The sequence below is a fragment of the Micromys minutus genome (assembly GCF_963924665.1).
Source record: "Micromys minutus genome assembly, chromosome: 1".
Classification (NCBI taxonomy): Eukaryota; Metazoa; Chordata; class Mammalia; order Rodentia; family Muridae; genus Micromys; species Micromys minutus.
The window spans coordinates 170,878,980-170,888,026 of NC_137969.1; positions in this window are offsets into that span (position 1 = coordinate 170,878,980).

Sequence of the window (9,047 nt, forward strand, 5' to 3'; positions counted from 1 at the left end):
TCTGTGTATGTGCAGCCACCCACATGCCATGGTTCTTACATGCACATCGGTCTTCTGCTGTGGTCTCCGCGAATTGCACTCGGGTCACCAAGGCTTGCCTAGTAAACACTTTTACCTACTGAGCCATCTCGCTGGCCCCAACAATCGTTTAAAACGTTTTCTTTCTTGTGGCTGGTTTTTGCTTCTTGTTTTGTTTTGTTTTTAATCCTACCAGGAACTGTAACATTGAAAAGAGATAAGAATAGAGCTGGTGGGACCAGAACTTGAGTGGAGCAGCAACACCTGTCTGGACGTGTCCAGTAGTCTGATCCCATTTTAAAAGCCATGTTGCACAATGCCAGGCTGTGCTGGGAGTCTCTGACACCCTTCTCTTAATCAGCCTGCTCTGCTCAGGGGCTTCCAATTTTTCCCTTTGTAAACTGATACTCTGTTCTTTGACCACATCCCATAATTATTTCCCAGTGAAGGTTTTTGAACATTGGGATGTGACATGATCAGGTCTGTTACTGTGGCTACCGAATGCAGCCAACTCTTAACTGAAACTCAGCCAACCGCAACTCCCAATTAACCAATTTGGTTTTGCTCAACTTTGGGAACATGAAGAGAACTATGTGAATATCACTCTTTGCTGTCTCCCTGCCTCAGTTTCTCTCACACACAGAGAACTGGGAAGCTGAGATTAATTCAGCACAAGTGTTGATTAGCTCTCTTCTCAAAACTATGAATCATTACTTAAAAACGTGAAAGATGAACAGGAATGGTGAAATAGTCTATTCTCCTAGGTGTAAAAGCATTTGTGGTGGTTAAAATGCCAAGTTCCACCCCCCTCCATGTTCATCTGCTGAGTTAACACAGGCTGTGGCATTCAAGGTCTGAGTGGGGCTGTGTGAAAATATTTTAGTAAGTGGAAAAAATTTAGCACCCAAATTTTCTTTCTGTTTTCCTGTCTTCCTGCCTGTCTTTTTTCCTTCCTCCCTTCCTTTCTGTTGTAGATTGTCCTGCAGCCCTTTGTATTTTGATGTTAATTCCACTTCCCCAAGAAGGGCTGCCTAGTCAGGCACTCAGGTGACTTCATCAGAACCTTCTTCCCATTTTAATTAGTAGAATAAAGGGGAGAGCCGGTGATTGGGCAGGAAAAAGGAAGGTGGAGAGAGAGGGTCAGAGGAGAAGTGAGAGAGAAGGAGAGAGAGGATCAAAATAGAGCTGGATCCAGAAGGACTTAATTGGCGTTAGGTAGCTATAAACATTTTAAGGATTTTATAGGTCTTTTATCCCATATAGAAGGGCAGTTGGTATCTTTGTCCATTGGATATAATCTTATTATATAGGGAGTTTGTGGATTGAGAATTGAATATATAAACCTGTATGAAAAGCTATCAGGCAATAAAGTCATGTTTGTGTTGGGCGTTGGGGTAAAGAAGCACGCCAGGTCGGTAATTCCACCCGGGACAGGGGCAGTAGGGCAGGCGGAATGAACCGCCAGAGAAGAGAATGTGCAGAGTATGGCTTGTGGACCGAGTGACAGATGCTGCGTGCTCCGCTCTGTGCTAGAAGCAGCGCTCACGGAGTAATACCGAAGGGCCAATAAAGAGATGAGTATTTTTTTAAATATTTACTGCAACACCTTCCTTCCTTTCTGTCTGTCTGTCTGTCTTTTTTTTTTTTTTCTTGCCACAGAATACTGAAACAATTTTGAAGCAATGCACTCTTGAACAGCTTATTCAGTCTGGTTTCAAGACCTACGATGAAGTTCATCGAGACCTAGGTGGTTTGGTATCCAGATAATAAATGGCATAAAGGTTCTTGGAACAAAACAGAAAAGCCAGAAATAGACTCACAGCATCATGGTCCATTGGTTTTCAGCCAGGCACCGACACAGTGAAATGTGGGAAAAGATGAGAAGGTAAGGCTTGAGAAAAGTGCTGACGTGAGTCTTATCTCACACTTTTTGATAATTAACTTGAAGCAGATCGCAGATCTAGAGGTAAACCTGTGTGTGTGTGCTTGTGCGCACGTGTATGCACATGTTTGCACATGCATGCACACACTCAGAGAGCATATGTATGTGAACATGTCTGCCTATGTGCATGCAGAAGCCAGGAAGGACATTGCCTATTTTCCTGTGTAGCTCTGTCTCACTGCCTAGAGCAGACCCGGTCTCTCCCTGAAGTGGACATTCACTATTTCAGCTGTGCTGGCTGACTCTCCAGCGCTGGAATCCTTTATCTCTACCTCACCATTTCTGGAGTTCTAGATATGCCCAACTTTCCCTGTAGATACTGAAGATTCAAACTCAGGCCTTTATGTTTGCATAGCAACTCCCATTGAGCTGTCTCCCAGTACCTACCTTATTTTATTTTATAAGATTTATTTATTTATTTTATGTATATGTACACTACACTGTTGCTGTCTTCAGACACACCAGAAGAGGGCATTAGATCCCATTACAGATGGTCATTAGCCACCATGTGGTTGCTGGAAGTTGAACTCAGGACCTCTGGAAGAGAAGTCGGTGCTCTTAACACTGAGCCATCTCTCCAGCCTCTATTTATTTATTTTTAATACAGTGTTTAAAGTTCAAATTTTCTGACTGCAAATCTGGCTGCCAGAAGGCTCCGACAATCCTCTTGTCTCTACCCACTCTTCGGTGCTGGGCTGTAACTGTGCAGTGGACCCCAGCTTGTTACATGGTTCTGGACTCTGGCTTCCATTCTCACACACAGTGAGTGCTTCTCACCCCCTGAGCTATCTCCCCATCCCTTTCTCTGTTTTGTTGTTCCCGTTTTTTTTTTTTTTTTTAAATAATCTGTAGGAGTGTTTTGCCTGAATACATGTATGTGCACCATGTGTATATCTGGTTTTCTCAGAGGGGAGAAGAGGGTGTTCGATTCCCTGGAACTGTCACAAATGGTTGTGAGCTAGTGTGGGTCTTGGAGCTCAAACCTAAGTCCTAATGCTCTTAACTGAGCCATCTCCCTGCCTGTCCTGGGTGCCATCGTCTCACCCCCTGATTTTAAAAAAGTCAATTTTTCTAGGACTGTTTGGTTGGTTCAGCAGGTAAAGATGTTTGCTACCAAGCTCGGTGACCTGAATTCGATCCCAGGGCCCACATGCTGGACAGAAAGGAGTCCAGTAAATTGTCCTCTGACCTCCACAGGGATACTGTGGTTTACGTACATCCATATACATGAACACAAATAAATGTGAAGAAAAAGTCCTAGCCACACAGGGGTATGACAGGGCTGTGACATTTATTGGTGCATTAGGGATTTTTCTCATTCTTGGGGCCAAGTACCCAGCAAGAATACCATGAGCTGATGGGTTTATCTTGGCTTACAGTTTAAGAAGAAATATAATCCATCACAGTGGAAAAGGTATGATGGCAGAGTGCAAGGTGGTAATTGTTCACATTGCTGCCACAGTCAGGAAACAGAGAGACAGAAGGAAGTGGTGCTAGGCTGTCAAACCTGAAGGCTCACCCTAATGATTCACTTCCTCCAACAAAGCTCCACCCTAAAAGTCTCTGCACCTTCCCCAACAGCGCCACCTACTGGAGAATCAAGTGTTCAAATGTGAGCCTGTGGGGGACATTTCACATATAACCACCATAGCTAGTTTCAAGTAAAGTTTGTTTTTATAGGTTTTGTTGTTTTGTTAGCCACAGGACCTGTGTGTGATGTTAGGTATTCTATCACTGAAGTACATGTCAACCTTGTTTTGCTTTGAGACAGGTTCTCACTACATTGTCCAGGCTCACAGGTCCTGGTCTCACTAAGTCGTAATCAATCCAACTGCCTCAGGCTTCTGCGTAGCTGGGATTACACAGGCCTGGCTTTGTGTTTATTATATTCTTTAATTATTTTGCAATGATTCTCGAGACAAAACAAATACAAACAAACAAACAAAAAACCTTGGGAACATCTTTTCCTTTTTGTCTGAACTTGGAGTCTCCTAGGCAGTGGTCAAAACCATTTGCCACACCTTTAATGCCTACCAATTAACTTATATATCTTAGCAATCTCCTTTTTGGGAGATTCCACCTGCCTCCAGAATCGATACCATGGGCAGGGCTGGTGCCTTGACATACAGCCTTCGAGTCCTAGGTCCTGTACTCAGAAGGGCTTCTCACTTAGTTCAGGGCCCCTCAGCCCCACTGCTGCCACCTTGACCTATCTACACATTTGTTGGACAAAAAGTTCTACATTGTTATTCTGTATAAAGTCTCCCACATAGATATTCTGTCCTGAATACAGAATGATCAGCAGCCCGAGTTCTCTCTTCAGGTCCTCCGTGCCTGTGGCCAGAGCCTTGATGTCTGCTCACTCTCCACTCTAGTAGGAGGTGAGAAAAAAAGACCACATTTTTCTTGAGACTATAAACGTGCAAACCAGCCCTGGACAGGTTCCACAATCTTATCACTCAGAAGTTTGGGGTAACTCCAGGGCCCCTCATCTGAATCTTAGAAGAATACTTTGCTTCTGTTGAGTTGTAACTATGTCTCCATTACCTGTTGATCTCCTTGGACAGAGTGGGTTTGTATCCTGCAGTCTTGCTTCATACCACTCATTCACCGAAGAGACATTTGGAGGCAGTTACTCCCTCAGCAGGAAGGCTGGTGAAGAACTGGCTTCTTGCCTGCCATGTGACCTGACTGACCTTCCAAGCCTCAGTTTCCCCTTCTGTGATCAGACAATGACTATATTCTAGCTTAGTTATGAGATGATTTGAGTAATGGATTTGAGTGATGTTTGATAAACATCTAGCAAATAGTCCTTCCCTCTCTCTTTTCTCCAAGCCTATGCAAACTACAGAGGGGATTCAGCCATAGGTGCACAGACTAGAGACCTTGGAACAATCAGAGAACCTACTCAGGGAGGGATACTCAGTGCTTTCTTCTCTTCAGCAGGGATTCTGAGAGTATCTGAGAAGAAGGCCGTGTATGAGAAGTATCAAGGCTGCTGTTTGCTCTCTGAAATATCCCTGTGCCTTGTGATTAACATTTAATAAGTTTCCAAGAAAGCTTTGAAGATAATAACACGTCTTCATGTTCCTTTTAACTGGTGATCTTGAAGTGATATATTTATGTCAGCGATGAAACTGGAAAGCTTTTGCAAGGAGCCAGGACTTGCTCCTTATCTTGAAAAAAGTAGGCTAGTTGGGAAAATTAAGCCCACAGAGGGGCGTGGATAGGAGGCTCTCCTTACACATGCATCCCCTGCAATGTTCTGTGGCATACGTAAGGGATTATTTATACTGTAGATACAGTTCACCAACAATAATGACTAATGATGTTTATGTCTTGTCCTTCAGTTGATGACATTTTGACCCAGGTCTGCCATAGCCACTATCCCAACTATACCTTGCCACTACCTCACAAGGTGATGGTAAACATATCATTCCTATAATGCAGAGGGAAAGTGAGACTCAGCAGAGGGACTTGAGAGGCTCATCTCAGTCATAAACTAGCAGGGACGTGTCAGGGCTCAGGATCCCTGGACACATACTTGGTGCCCTTTGTACTCAACAGGGCCTACACTCTTTTTTTTTCCTTTTTTTTTTTTTTTAGATTTATTATTTTATGTATGAGTACACTGTCACTGTCTTCAGACACACCAGAAAAGGGCATCAGATCCCCATTACAGATGGTTGTGAGCCACCATGTGTTTGATGGGAATTGAACTCAGGACCTCTAGAAGAGCAGTCAGTGCTCTTAACCATTGAGCCATCTCTCCAGCCCCAAGGGCCTACACTCTTGTCTCGCCAGGCTGTCCTGAGCCACAAGCCCTCTGATGTTGGCAGCCTCGTGGGTAAAGAGGAGGCAGAGGGTGGCTCTGATTCAAAAGCTGTGTTGGTAGTCTGGGCCCCAGTCTGCTGCATGGTGGCCACATTCACCAAATTCCAATGATCTGGTCACTTGAAATAATATAGCCCCTCGGGGTGGCCTCGTCATGGGTCAGACCTTTCCCTCTCACCCATTTAAGTACATGTGTGTCATCTTCCTCTCCTACAGGACTGACATTTCATTTACCCTAGCACTGCATACTTCCCAGTATCTCTTGACCCCTATCTACTGCTCCCTCTGCTCACGGCACAGTTCTTGGCTCCCCTTCCCCTTTTTAAAACAGGGACTTGTGTGAAGTCAGCATCCAGTCTTTTCCTCCTCCTACCCTCCTCCAAACCTCTCTATGCAAACTTGTCATCCCTCTCCTCATCTCAAACTCCTCTTGAAAATCCTGTGCCAAGTTTGCTCAAATTCCTCTGCGTTTGGTGATTCTGGACTTTACAATCCTGGGTCTTCTCCTCCTCTACCATCTTTGCTGGATCATCCTGTTTAGCCAGACTTCTGAAAATATACTATCCTATATTCCAACCCTGCGATTTCCTTCTCTCGTTTGTTGTCTACTCTCATTTCTTAGCCGTTCTCATCCCCCCCCCATCCCTGTCCCCGCCATGGATTAAGTACTCCACACATGGCCCAGAGCAGCTTACCAGTCCACATTCCTATTCCTAACTTGCTGTTCAATATCACCTCTTGTAGTCACATTTAGTGTGACCCAGATCTTGATTTTCACCCCTGTGTCTGCTGACAGCTGTGGCAGTGATAGAGTCCACCTTTATCCCAGTTGACCATTTTTGGTCCTCTTTTGTTCTTTCTCATATCTACGTTTACTCCAGTGTTCGAACCACCTCAAAAATAGACTCATCAGGGCTTGAAGCAACAGTTCAGTACTTATTGCCTGTTACTCTTCCAGAGGCTCCTACTTCAGTTCCCAGCATCCGTGATTGGTGTGTGTGTGTCTGTGTGTATGTAACAACTGTCTGTAACACCAGCTCCAAGGGATCCAAGTATGTGTGTATGTGTGTGTTTGTGTATGTGGTGTGTGTGTGTGCTTGTGTGGTGTGTATGTGTGTGTGTGTCTGTGTGTATGTGACAACTGTCTGTAACACCAGCTCCAAGGGATCCAAGTATGTGTGTATGTGTGTGTTTGTGTATGTGGTGTGTGTGTGTGCTTGTGTGGTGTGTATGTGTGTGTGTGTCTGTGTGTATGTGACAACTGTCTGTAACACCAGCTCCAAGGGATCCAACACCCTCAACTAGCACAAAATATGAAATTATGTGTTTACCTTGTAGAAAAGCAGTATCCCAACTAACTGAATATCCCAACTAACCCCAAGTGTCTGAGGAGAGTCTGGAAGGTGTCTGACTGAGGAGGGTCTGGAAGGTGTCTGGAGGTCTGCTTTCTTTGTTTCTCTCTGGCTCTAGGTCAAAATCTCAAGAAAGCTGCTAACTGTCCATACAGTCTCAGAGTCAATGGGAACTAGGGGATCTGGGACCAGTTACACAACACCATTTTCTCCATGATGGGTTCCTTCTCCTGCCCTTCCCTGCTGAGAACCATGATGGTGGCCAAGCATAGAGAACTTCAGCAGACAAACAAGAGGTTGACTGTAAATCTAGCTAAATCTCAGGCCTGCAGGCCAAGAAGATCATGCATGAGCAATTAGGCCTTGCCCGTCTCTCTGATCCCATAAGGCTGCCTCTTACCCACGTTTGACCTGGGTTGTGCCTCAAGGCCTTTTTATCTCCCTAAAATCTGTGTACTTCTCCCCCTCCCTCTTCTCCTTCTCTCTTTTTCCTTCTCTCTTATTCCTCTTCATATTATATATTTTTTTATTTTTTCTTTTCAGTTAGTGTTCTACTATGATTCCAGGCTGACCTCAAGTTAGCTGTGGAGCTCAGGCTGGCCCCAAACTTGCCATCTTTCTGCTTTATTCTCCCGTGTGCTAGACTGTATGTATGTACCAGTATGCTTAGTTTCCCCTTATTCTTCGTGTGAATGTTTATGTGTGTGGGGTGTATACATGTATGCACATGAATGTGTGTGTGCATGTTTAGGACAATCTTGAGTTTCTTCTCTCTTGCTTTCTACCTTATTTTTGCCAGACAGGGTCTTTTACTGAACCCAGAGTTCCCCATTCAGACAAGACTGGCTGGTCATAAAGCCCCTAGGTTCCATTCCTCTCTGTACCTCCAGTGCTGGATAAAGTTTTAGGTGTGTTGCCATGCCTGGTTGCTAGGGATACAAGCTCATGTCTTTGTACTTATATAACAAGCACTTTATGCACAGAGCTCTCTCCAGCTCCTCTCCTGTATTCTCACACACAGAGCTCTCTCTCCAGCTCCTCTCCTGTATTCTCACACACAGAGCTCTCTCTCCAGCTCCTCTCCTGTATTCTCACACACAGAGCTCTCTCTCCAGCTCCTCTCCTGTATTCTCACACACAGAGCTTTCTCTCCAGCTCCTCTCCTGTATTCTCACCAGGCTCTCACACCATTCCCATCTCTGCTCAATAAGCCCATCTTCAGCTTTGTCTTCCTGACAACTGTCCCAGTCATCCTAAGGACACATCTTGCTACATTGTCACAGCAGTTACATTCATCAAAGTGACATTTCATACTAGGCTGTTTTTTTGTCATTCATCCCATAATAAACACAGCTGAAATACCAAATGACAAATGCTGTTGGAAGACCTAGAAAATACTGGTGAAAATTCCAAAGAAACAACGTTTAGATTAGATCATTTGAAGATTTGTTAAACATGCGGATAAAAATATAAATGCTCCTAATTTTGCTCAGTTTCAATAATGAAATGAAGAAAGCTTCCTGTGGTAAGCATCTAATGATAATGTGCACCAAGGAGCATATATTGCAGACAGTAAATGTGTGGGGCCTGGAGAGATAGCTCCGTAGGTAAAGGGTCCTGTTGAGCTGAGTTTGATCTCAGGAACCACAGTGTGGAAGAAGAGAGTTGACTCCTAGAGTTGTCCTGTGACCTCCACAGACATGCCATGGCAGGCACTCCACCCCTCCCCCAATGATTTTTTTTAATGTGATGAGGAATTTACAAATAATGTTTTGTGGTACATTTATATTTGTGTGACCACTGAAGAAGTTACTGATTTAGTTATAAAAAATAAAAGCATTCTTAGAAGAGATGTCAGCAGGCCTGTGACATTCACTCCCCTGTCCTCCTTCACTCACCAG